The 9,896-nt window shown below is 46.8% G+C and overlaps 1 long non-coding RNA gene across 1 annotated transcript in view; it reads left to right on the top strand.

Moving 5' to 3' along the window:
• LOC104914340 overlaps nucleotides 1-6,458 on the top strand; it is a 6,905-nt gene extending 447 nt beyond the window's left edge. Inside the window, exons 2-4 of the long non-coding RNA XR_795960.2 lie at nucleotides 4,240-4,361; nucleotides 4,726-4,899; nucleotides 6,066-6,458. This is a non-coding gene — a long non-coding RNA (uncharacterized LOC104914340). The remainder of the gene's footprint in view (nucleotides 1-4,239; nucleotides 4,362-4,725; nucleotides 4,900-6,065) is intronic.
• The last annotated feature ends 3,438 nt before the right edge of the window (nucleotides 6,459-9,896 follow it).

The following is a 9,896-nucleotide window of genomic DNA, read 5'->3' as shown; positions in this document are numbered from 1 at the left end:
TTCAGAGGCTTTCCATTCTTTAAATCTTTTTTAACCTGAAATTATTCATCTCATTAACATAATCCTGAATTCACACCACTCTGGTGTTTCTCAGACATTGTTTCCAGAAGATGCACAGACTGATCAAAAAAACCTCTGTGGTGCATTGACTTAAAGCCATGATTTCTGCCCATATTAGTGCATTATTCCTCTTTTCTACTGTTCTGATCCCTAAATACACCTATCAGCTGGTGGTGTGTGATGCAGCTCTGTAAGAAGAGCCGGGGCAGCCTCTCCTAGAGCTCCTAATGTGCCCAGGAGAGTCCCTGGGAAGGATGTGGCTGAGGAGGAATGCACACCCTGTGATGCTCTAAGATGCACAGGGTTTGGTTTGTTGAGATGAATCTGAAAGGAGTTTTGCCAGCATTATATAACACACTGCCAATGTGTCTTTGCTTTTATCTGTCCCTGATTTAAGTATATATATAGATACGGTCCATCTCAGTTTGGGTGCATTCTCATTGCTATGTGTGTGTTGTAACTCGTGCATCCTTCAGGTGTGCTTCTGCCCCATCTATGTTTCTGTAGCACAGCTGAGTGCATCCCTTTGCATTTGGATGTGCCTGCAGGAAGGTGAGGTTGGTTGGATAAATGTGTGGATCTCCGTAAATCTCCATTTCCAGTCCTATCAATAGAATGAGGTGCAAGGAAAGCTGTGTTTCTGCATGCACACCCCCAATACAGGAGCTTAGTGACAGAATGCTGCAAGCAGGGAAAGTCTGGGGGACTTTTTCTTCCTCCTCGGTCAGTTGAAGCAATTCCACTGTCAGAGTAATTCCCTAAATTTCATCAGAAATGCGCTCCAGAAGCTCCTTGGGTTAGCAGTGCAATGCAAGCTGTGTGCCCCTGACACTATGATGGGACACTTGGTATGGCAAGGAGTGATGCTTATCCTTGGTGTCACCTGCAAGATGCAGGGCTCTGGGCAGAGGGAATGCAATAACCCAGAGCTCACTGGGCACTTCATTAGCTGTATTTTCACTTACACCCATGAACACAGCTCTCCTCTGTGAGAAGCTCAAGTGCACCTGAGATGCAGCTCCTCCAGAGCAAAAAATCTCCTTGACTACAGGGAGTGAAGTGGGTTGGGATCATCTGGGGTTGAGTTAAATCTCCTTGACACCAAGGTGGGTGAAGGCTGCCCTTCTCTTGAAAAGGGAAATATTTAAGCTTCTTTCTGAGGCTTGATTTGCAAACTGAGGCATAGCAACTGTGTGGGTACAAAGAAACCAAGACCTCTCATCGCCCATATATGAGCAAAGGAGCTTCCTCAGCTTCCCTTCCAGCAGAGGTCTCCTCCATGGAGCAGATGTGTGGGCAATAGCTGGGGTCAACGAACTCTTCTGGACTTGACTCTTAGACAAACACAACTGAAAAGAAATGCCCAGGAAACAATGAACTTCACTGCAGTGATCCACCTGAATGCTGAGCTTAATTAATCTAAAAGATGATGTGGTGATCTGAGTGTAGAGGAAGAGATCTGGTGGCTGCATCTCTTGCTGCTTGGGGATGCAAACGTCTCTAGGAGTTAATGGTGGAAAAAAGTTGGACCACAAGAAGTGGAGTTGGTGGGGGGATGTGTCTCCATGAAGAGGAGGAGGAAAGAAGGATTTGGCTGTGGTACACAAAAAGATGCTCATCTTCTTTGAGTGGGTAGTGAGGCTGTAACAAATGCAATGTGATAATATCTGGGCTGGCATGTGTTCAGATAAAGTGATGAGAAGTGTTGCTGCTTGGGAACAAGAATTTCGGAGATGGGGGTTCACTGAGACTTTAAGGATCTTCAGAAATTCTTTGGGAATCATCTCTGATGCTACTGAAGACCTCGGTGACATGACTTAGGGTTGGGGACACCCACAAAGCCCACCATCAGGGTCCCCATGCTGTCACTCCATGCTGAGAGAGCAACGGGATGTGACGCGTTTGCTGATTCATTGCCTCTCCAGGCAGTGCTGAATGACCCTCCTAGGAGCTTCCCTTAGCACTTAATCAGTATGTGGCATCATAAGGACTTCTCAGGTGAGACGCATTCTTCCCTGAATAACAAAACAAGTTCACATATGAATGGAGAGAACGAGATTTTTACCATCTGATTGCAGCCTGTTCCCATGACTGGTGCACAGAGGTAATGCTTGCTTTGGTGCACAGTCTATTGGCTTGTCTCTTCACCGTACTCATTTATTTGAAGCCTGAACAGCCTCCAGATCATGCAGTGATCCTTGCAAGGTGGCACAGGGCTGTTCTCATTGCAGGGACAGCAAAGGGAGAAGATAACTGGCTTGGCAGAGGTTGCAGTGAAAAGGTGCAGTGGAGCATAGCCTCAAACTCTTCTTTCCCAACATACGTTACCCCAATTACTGGTTGAACCATCACAGCAGAGGAATAATGTCCATATTCTTTCTTTACACCAAAAGAAGATGCTGGAGGAACTTGGCCAAAACTGGCTGAAATTCAGATTCTTCCCCTTTGAATTGCATCTTCAGCTATTGCTGTGTTACAGCAGAGCAGTGATGTCGGCACACCCGTGCTGGGTGCTGCCCACATTCAGCAGCTCAGTTATTGTTACTGCTGTTGTAACAGAATAAATCATTCCTTAAGCTCCTCTCTTCCATGGCAGATCGTCCATGAAAGACTTGCAATTTCTGCACGGAGACACACAGGTTGACAGACTAAATCAGATCAGTAATCAAATCCAGGTCCCATCTCCTACTACCTGGCATGAGTTATTGGTACCAGAAAGTGTGGAAGGAGAATCTGCAGGCTGCAGTTCAGGAGGAAAGAAACAGGGAAGATTTCTGCTTAGATCTAAACTAGAAAAAATGTGGAACTCTCCCACCTGTGTTGTTTATCTAATGGTATTTACTCTTCTGTTTCTGGATATTTGAGGGTATAGCAGATGTAACATCTGCTGTCTGCAGATGTGAAGGAACCAGAGCTCAGAACACGCATTCGCAGCTGCTGATACCAAGGTGGGAAGTGGGGAGCACGAGGGCTGAATGGAGCAGGAAGGTTTCTCTTCAACCTGGACAGAAGTTATTTGGAGTCCTAATTCATACATGAATGTCTTCTACTAAAACTTATCTGCCACAGCAATCTCCCATTTGGTATTTGTGGCACCAAGAGGTGAAAATTTGCCCTCAGACAGAACAGTTAAAGGAGGTAACGTGACTTGGATCTCCATGTTTCTTCATTGATTTTTATTTTCCTTGTGATGTGGGTCCTCTTGCTCACATCTTCTGATACAAGCTGAGGTTTCCTTGCCCTCAGACTCAGCACGGCCTCATTGCCATGGATGAGAAATCAGAGGAGTACAGCAGCACTGGTCCCTGTGCAGCTCTGCACTGAGGTCAATACTGAGCTTGTCTCTTATAATAGAACTCCTCACAGAGACAAGCAAAGCCATGGGTTCAAAACTGCACTTATTGCTCTCCTAGGATTTTTGGCTCTAACTCATCCCTATTTGAAGCAATTACTTGACTTTTTTTATTTTATTTTATTTTTTGCAAAGGATGAAGATTGGGGTTTTGATTACTTAGTTGCATCAAAATAGATTTTTCTTCATTTGGCAGTGAATTTTCATATCCCCCTGGTGTTGTGCTTGGCAGAGAGGGCAGTGCTGCCTGGGTGTGCAGCCCCCACCTTCCTGCTGCTCCAAGGGCAGCCAGCACTGGAGAAAGCAAATGGGAGGATGGATTTCTTTTTATACCATTCTAATAAAGTGACAAGGATGGTGCTGGATACCTCCTGACATACAAACAAGCCTGAAGCTGTCCCTGCACCCTGGCCTCAGTTTGTATTTGTTTCTATATGTGACTGAGTGCCAAAGCATCAGCAAAGGATGAGCAAGGCCCTTCCACCACAACAAATAAAGCAGGGGCTCAGAAATGGTGGTGAGAGATCAAACACCCAGTTTCTTCGTGCTGGAGAGCCACAAGTGCTTGTTGTTAGGCTTAATCTCTCCTCAGGAGAGGTTTCCACTTTCCAGACTCATGCAGGCGCTCACACCACCACTGGAGGTTTGTGTCCAAGTGGGATTTAAGTCTCCTGCCCCTATTGCAGAGTGCTGACAGCTGCCTGAAGCCTGGGGTTTGTTCTCTTATGAAAAGCCATTTATACATACTTAGCTCCTTTTATTTTTTTTCAACAGTAGCACCAAGTTTATCCTCTCTCCCATTTGCACTTACTCTTTCTGTATTGCAGGTGCTGCTTGGCGAGAGGCATGCGTGTTTTAAAACACTGCAGTGAGGCTGCAGCTGCATTAGCAGGAAAAAAACTCACATTTGCCCAAAGAAGGAGGCAGAATCCCATCTGGATTTAGCAAGGTCAGAGTGCAGCCATCCTGAAGCTGAACGCCAGCACGTTGGTGTGTGTGCTTTCAGGTGACATGCGTTTCTCGCTAGAGAAGAGATTATATCCAAGCAGTGGGATGCAGCCATTAAGAAGAAAAACTCACTGCTGCCCCATGCAGCACTCATCCAACTGTAAAAGAAATCCCTCTCCTTTCTATGCTGGTGGTAATTAAAACCACCAGGCTCATATCTCATACCCATCCCAGGGAAGGCTCAGGCTGTGCCTTTGAGAGTGATGTGGGGTTGCAATTTGTGCACTCAATGCTTCACATGCCATTGGCTTTTTGTGGATAAAAGCCCCATCATCTGCATCTTTTCCCAAACCTTTCTTTTGCAGCACTCCCACCCACGGAGGATAAGGAAAGGTAGATGTGTGTATCAGGCTGTGGACGCTTCTACCCCCAAGACCTGATTTGCCATTGTGGGAGCATTTCTAATAGTTCATGCAAAGCCTTTTGTGGAATAAGGCAAACCCATGGGAGTGCCTCATCTCTCTGGAGAGAGCTGCTCGGTAGGAGCTTTGGGTTTGCTTTGGTAGTGTGGTTTCAGAAAAAACCTTCTCAGTTTCCAAGGAGGAAAAAGCGAAATATTTTACTGGCTATCGGAACCATAATTCAAGCAAAACGTGGAAGCAGAGGTGGATGCCCACTAGCCCCAGATTGAGGGGTATTCTGCAATGCTTTTGCCCTTCCTTCCCTCATGGCAGCCCCAAAAGAACTTCTGAGCTCCTGCTTCCCCAAACAGGGCTCCTGGATGCACTCTGCTTCAAGGGGAAAAGCAATTTCTGCCAGATTTGGCAGCTTCAGCTCCTGCTACCCATGTCACAGGCAAGGGCAGATACCGGGTGTTTCCCAGCTAGGATTTGAAGAGCGTTGTCATATAGGTGGTATGGATATGGATGAAACAGATGGGAATGGCATAGCAGTAGGAGTAAGTGTAGGTGTGGGTGTAGATACATTGGATGGATATTAATAGGAATGATTGGGATACAGATGATATGTCGATGATAAGGATATAGATTGAATTCATGTGGATATGAATATATATGCAGTATTGATGTGTGTGATAATATAGATATCAATACAGATAGACATAGATATATACACAGATATAAATACAGGTGGAGTAGATATAGATGTAGATATCTAGATGGTATCAGATGTAGATGCAAACATGATGCTACAAGAAAAATTGGTTGTCTGGGGGCACTGGCACAGTTTTGACTACTCAGCTCCGCTCAGAGGAGGAGGAGAACATCATCCCCACACCAAGAGGTAAAAGCAAGGGGAGAAAAGTTGAACCAGTCAACTTGAAACTCCTGCAGAACCCCCCGCTGGGAGAAAAAGCATTTGTTACATTAATCGGTGCTGGAGATAGTGCCAAACAAATGAAAGTTATTAAAGGAAGGGAGATGGATGGAACTCAAGTCATCCGTTTGTTTTGCCAGCGCCAAATTCGTTTCCAGAAAAAGCCCTTATCAATTTCCAGGGAATAGTTTGCCCTGTCAGTGTCGACTGGGTGTTAATGTTCTTTACGGCTCCGTTAGAGCCGGTGCAGTGACACCAATCTAAATAAGGGAGGAAGGAAGGCTTAATCAGCCTGTCACTGACCAGTTATTAACATTTGAGAACAAGGGCATTAAAGGAGAAAATTCTGAGAGGTCAATTTGTACTTCAGGAGAGGAACCAAAGAGATAAGGAGAGAGAACTTGGAGGAGAAGCACAGCACCAGGCAGCCTACAGCCACAGGAGAGGGGAGGACACCTCTGCAAGGCACCCACAGCTCTATCCATCCCCGAGGACAAGCACTGAGCAAGCAACTGCTGGCCCCTGGGGGGGACCTGAATGGTGAAGGGCAGAAAAGGCATTTCCCCCAGTGAGGGACCCCAACTCTCTCCTGTCCTTGGCAGCGCTGTCCCCTCCCCACTCACACCCCTGGGGTGGCTGCATCTCCGTGGGGCCGTACGTGATTGCTGCACAGCCCCATGGGATGAAAGCTGTGTGCTTAGATATGGTTTATCCCTTCCAACCCCTGATGATAATCCGGGATTAGTCCTTCTAGCGTATGATTACGTTTTGCCCGTTCGCTTTGAAATGACACCATTCTGGCCCTTTTCTTTCAGCTTGTCCCACCAACCCTTAGGAAAACTGTTTGCCAGGCTCTGATTAAACCCTGCATGCAGCAAAGTCCCACCAGGATCCCAAACAACTTCACATGTCCATTCTCTCCCCTTTTCCTCTGCTGAGCAACCCATCCCTCCCACATCCCCATGGGGACAGGGCATGCCTTACTATGCACGAGTGCATATATTCATCTCCCATAATAAATATGCAGTTTTGCCAGCAGCAATGACTCCTGACCATCATTCCCCCAGGCAGGTAGATACACTGGAAGAAACCATCTTGTAATGTCAGCCAAACTCCGTTTGGGAGCATGGCATCAGCTGGGAAGCCGATGCTGCTGCTCCCCATTAGGTTTATTTGCTATCTGTGTTGCTGGCCCATTAAAGGAGCTGTGTGATAGCTGTCTGCCTGTTCATGGGAGCAGTGGAGCAGCGAGAGAGACAGCAGCCGTCCCTCAAATGATTTCTTCGGGGGGAACAAAAAGAGAGAGAAATAAAAAAAATTCTGTGACAGAGGAGTCAGGAGAGCCAACTTTCCTAGTGGTTTTTATTGCTATTATTATTTATTTTTTAAGAGAGGAGATTTGTTTTGTTTTCAAGCTCATTTCATGTATTATTCCTGCTTTCAGAATAAGGAACCTGGCTCTGACACCTCCAGACCCTGTTAAGGCTGGGGATGCTCTTTGGGCTGACTGTGCGCCGATGGTTTGTTGGCTCCTGTCTGAATGAATGCTACAACCTTGTGTTCAGGGTTGTACAAAGGATGGATGGATACTTCAGCTGCAAAGGTGGCTGCAGCCCTCTGATTCCTATGGCCCAGTGCTTGATCCAGCCCTGATAGCCCTAGTCGGGATTTGAGCAAGAATGCAAGTCTATTGTAATTCACTGGAGGGGGAAAAAGTAACGCTGAGCCTCCAGTCTCAGTTCTTGCTGCTCTGATGGCCCCTCCTGTAAGATTTGAATCTATGAAAGATGGTTTTAATACCCGGCATGCCGCAGGGGTATTTGTTTGGTGACAGCGCATGTTAAAGTCAGCCAGCCCAAATCCAACCAATAAATAAACTGAGGCTGAAAGTTGAGCTTGCCACAATGCGCTTGGGAGGGGAGGTGGGGAGATAGATGGATTTTATTATTGCTATTATGGCAATTATTATTATTATTATTTATTGGGTAAATAGAAGGAAAAGCAATTCCGTCTCCTGGTCCAAAGGCCCAATTGCCATGGCTGGCTTGCAATGACAGCACTGTGAAGCAGCACAATAGCAACAAATTATAAATCATTGCTTTTTGTTTCAGATTGAGTGCTGAGAGTCAGCAACTCGCCCTTCATTGCCTTCCCATAAAGAGGGCTCAGGAGGAAAACAGAGCTCAGCAGGGACCCCACACCAGTGGGGCTGAGGGCTGTGTGCTCCCATTCCACTCCATCCCTACTGCCTCCCAAACACGGTGGCACACAGCAGGATTGCAGAGCAGGGGTTGCCTGCCATGAGCCAACCCAAACACCACCATGAAGTGTTGAATTTGGCTTCCCTTTCCTCATTAGAGCTGATTACACTAATCAACATGTTTGTTTGGGGTGGATGTATTTTGTTGTCCTTTCTTATTATTATTCTTTCTTTGGAACATGAACAACTTGGCTGTTGCAAGGGAGGGAGTTCTCAAGGGGAACTACAGAGACCATCCACCTCCTCCTGTATGTGGATGGGTGGAGCAGAGCCTTTTTGCATGGCTTCCTTGCACCACTTTATTTGCAGAGTGCTCTGAAAAGGATTAGCTCCCTCCTAGCAACTCAACCACAGCCTTCCATGGAATGGTTTGCTACAATGCCTCAGTTTCCCCCCAAGGAACTGCAGGTTTTGCTCTTGCGCCACTGTTAGATTAGATTCATTTCTGCAAAGAAGAGATGTAGGGATGCTGGACAGTAAGGTAATGCTGGCTGAGTTACCCAGGGCAGGAGGCACCGTGCTGCAGTGCGCATCCCCTGGGATGCAGTGTTCGGTGCATGGTGCTGCCACGCTGCTCAGGTTTTAGCCAAAGCTGCTGTAGCAGTGAGACACCACTGCTCACACACTTCAGTCCATTAAACCTACAATGGATGATCCCCGTGGATTAAATAAGACTGTGATTGGGAAGTTCATTTGAAAGCTTTCGCCAGTGTGAGCTCCAAACTGCCCCAGCCTGCTGCGTTACCGCCTCAATCAGCATTAAATTCTGGATCAGCCTGGCTGATTTCTGAAGACCTCACATCTAAAGGTCGAGCAGATCATCTGCTGCTGAGAGGGAGAGAGGGGCAGTGGGAAGCATCGTTACCAGTTGGGGAGCCTGCCGGGCTCTGTGTCCTGACACCAGCAGAGCCCAGGGACCAAAGGGAGCAGGCAAAGCCCTGAGGCAGCCCCAGAGCAAACAGATCCAGAGTTTTCACAAGAAGAGGAAATGTCTCCATAAAGCAGTGCTGAGCAGCAGGAACATTGCAATGTCTAGAGCAAAAGGTTTGATTTAGTGGTGTTTTTTTAATTATTTTTATCTTATATATGAAATTTTAGGGAAAATAGAGCTCATTATGGTCCAAAAATCAAAACATGAAGGTGAAGCCATCAGGTAGAAAAGGAGCAGAATGTTGGACCTGCTCCAGCCAGACTCAACCCTTTCTCTGCCTTCCTCCTCCTCCTACCCCAGAGCATCTCCCCCATCCCCTCTCCCCAGCCCGCTCCCCAGATACAGAGCAACCTCCCTTCAGCCCTCCCAGTAGCATACATTAAGCTGCCCACCAACCCACTGCCCTCATCCCTTCTATCAGCATTAGAAAACCCACAGCAACTCATTCCAGCATTACTGTTTCAACAAGGCTGCCATGTGATAACGCTCCCAGCCCATCAGCGCTCGCAGCTGCACGGCAGATTAGTTATATTGTGCTGCGAGGCACCCAGCAAAACCATCAATGAGGCACTTACAGAATTAGGGCCTGGCACTTAATCGCTTTGCTGGTGGCTGCGTGTTATTAAATTCCCCCGAGTTCAGCAACTTCGTAGCCTAGCTCCAGTTTTTGTTGTTGTGGTGGTTTTTTTGCTACAAGGCTCAGAGCAAAGCTTGGAGTGCCTGGGGAGCTTGGGTGAGCCAGGGTCAGTAATGGCATCCAAGAAGTGTTTTTCTTTTAATGCCACCAATCTATCTCAGTACTTGAAGCAAATAGATGAAGGCAGTGGTTTCTCCAGGGGGCTGAAACGACTCAGTTCTGCTGAAGTCAGTGGGTGTTTGGGGTGGCATTCCTCTCATCTGCCTTTAGATGGAGATATCTTCAACATGTGATTCATCTAATTCTTATTAAAAAGCACTTTGGGATAAGTTGCCCTCAAGGGGACTCTCCTTATAAAGAAAATACAGAGAGC

This window comes from Meleagris gallopavo, chromosome 26 (assembly GCF_000146605.3).
Source record: "Meleagris gallopavo isolate NT-WF06-2002-E0010 breed Aviagen turkey brand Nicholas breeding stock chromosome 26, Turkey_5.1, whole genome shotgun sequence".
In the NCBI taxonomy this organism is placed as follows: domain Eukaryota; kingdom Metazoa; phylum Chordata; class Aves; order Galliformes; family Phasianidae; genus Meleagris; species Meleagris gallopavo.
The sequence above is the reverse complement of the archived record's forward strand: the minus strand, read 5'-3'. Positions and strand labels throughout refer to the sequence as shown.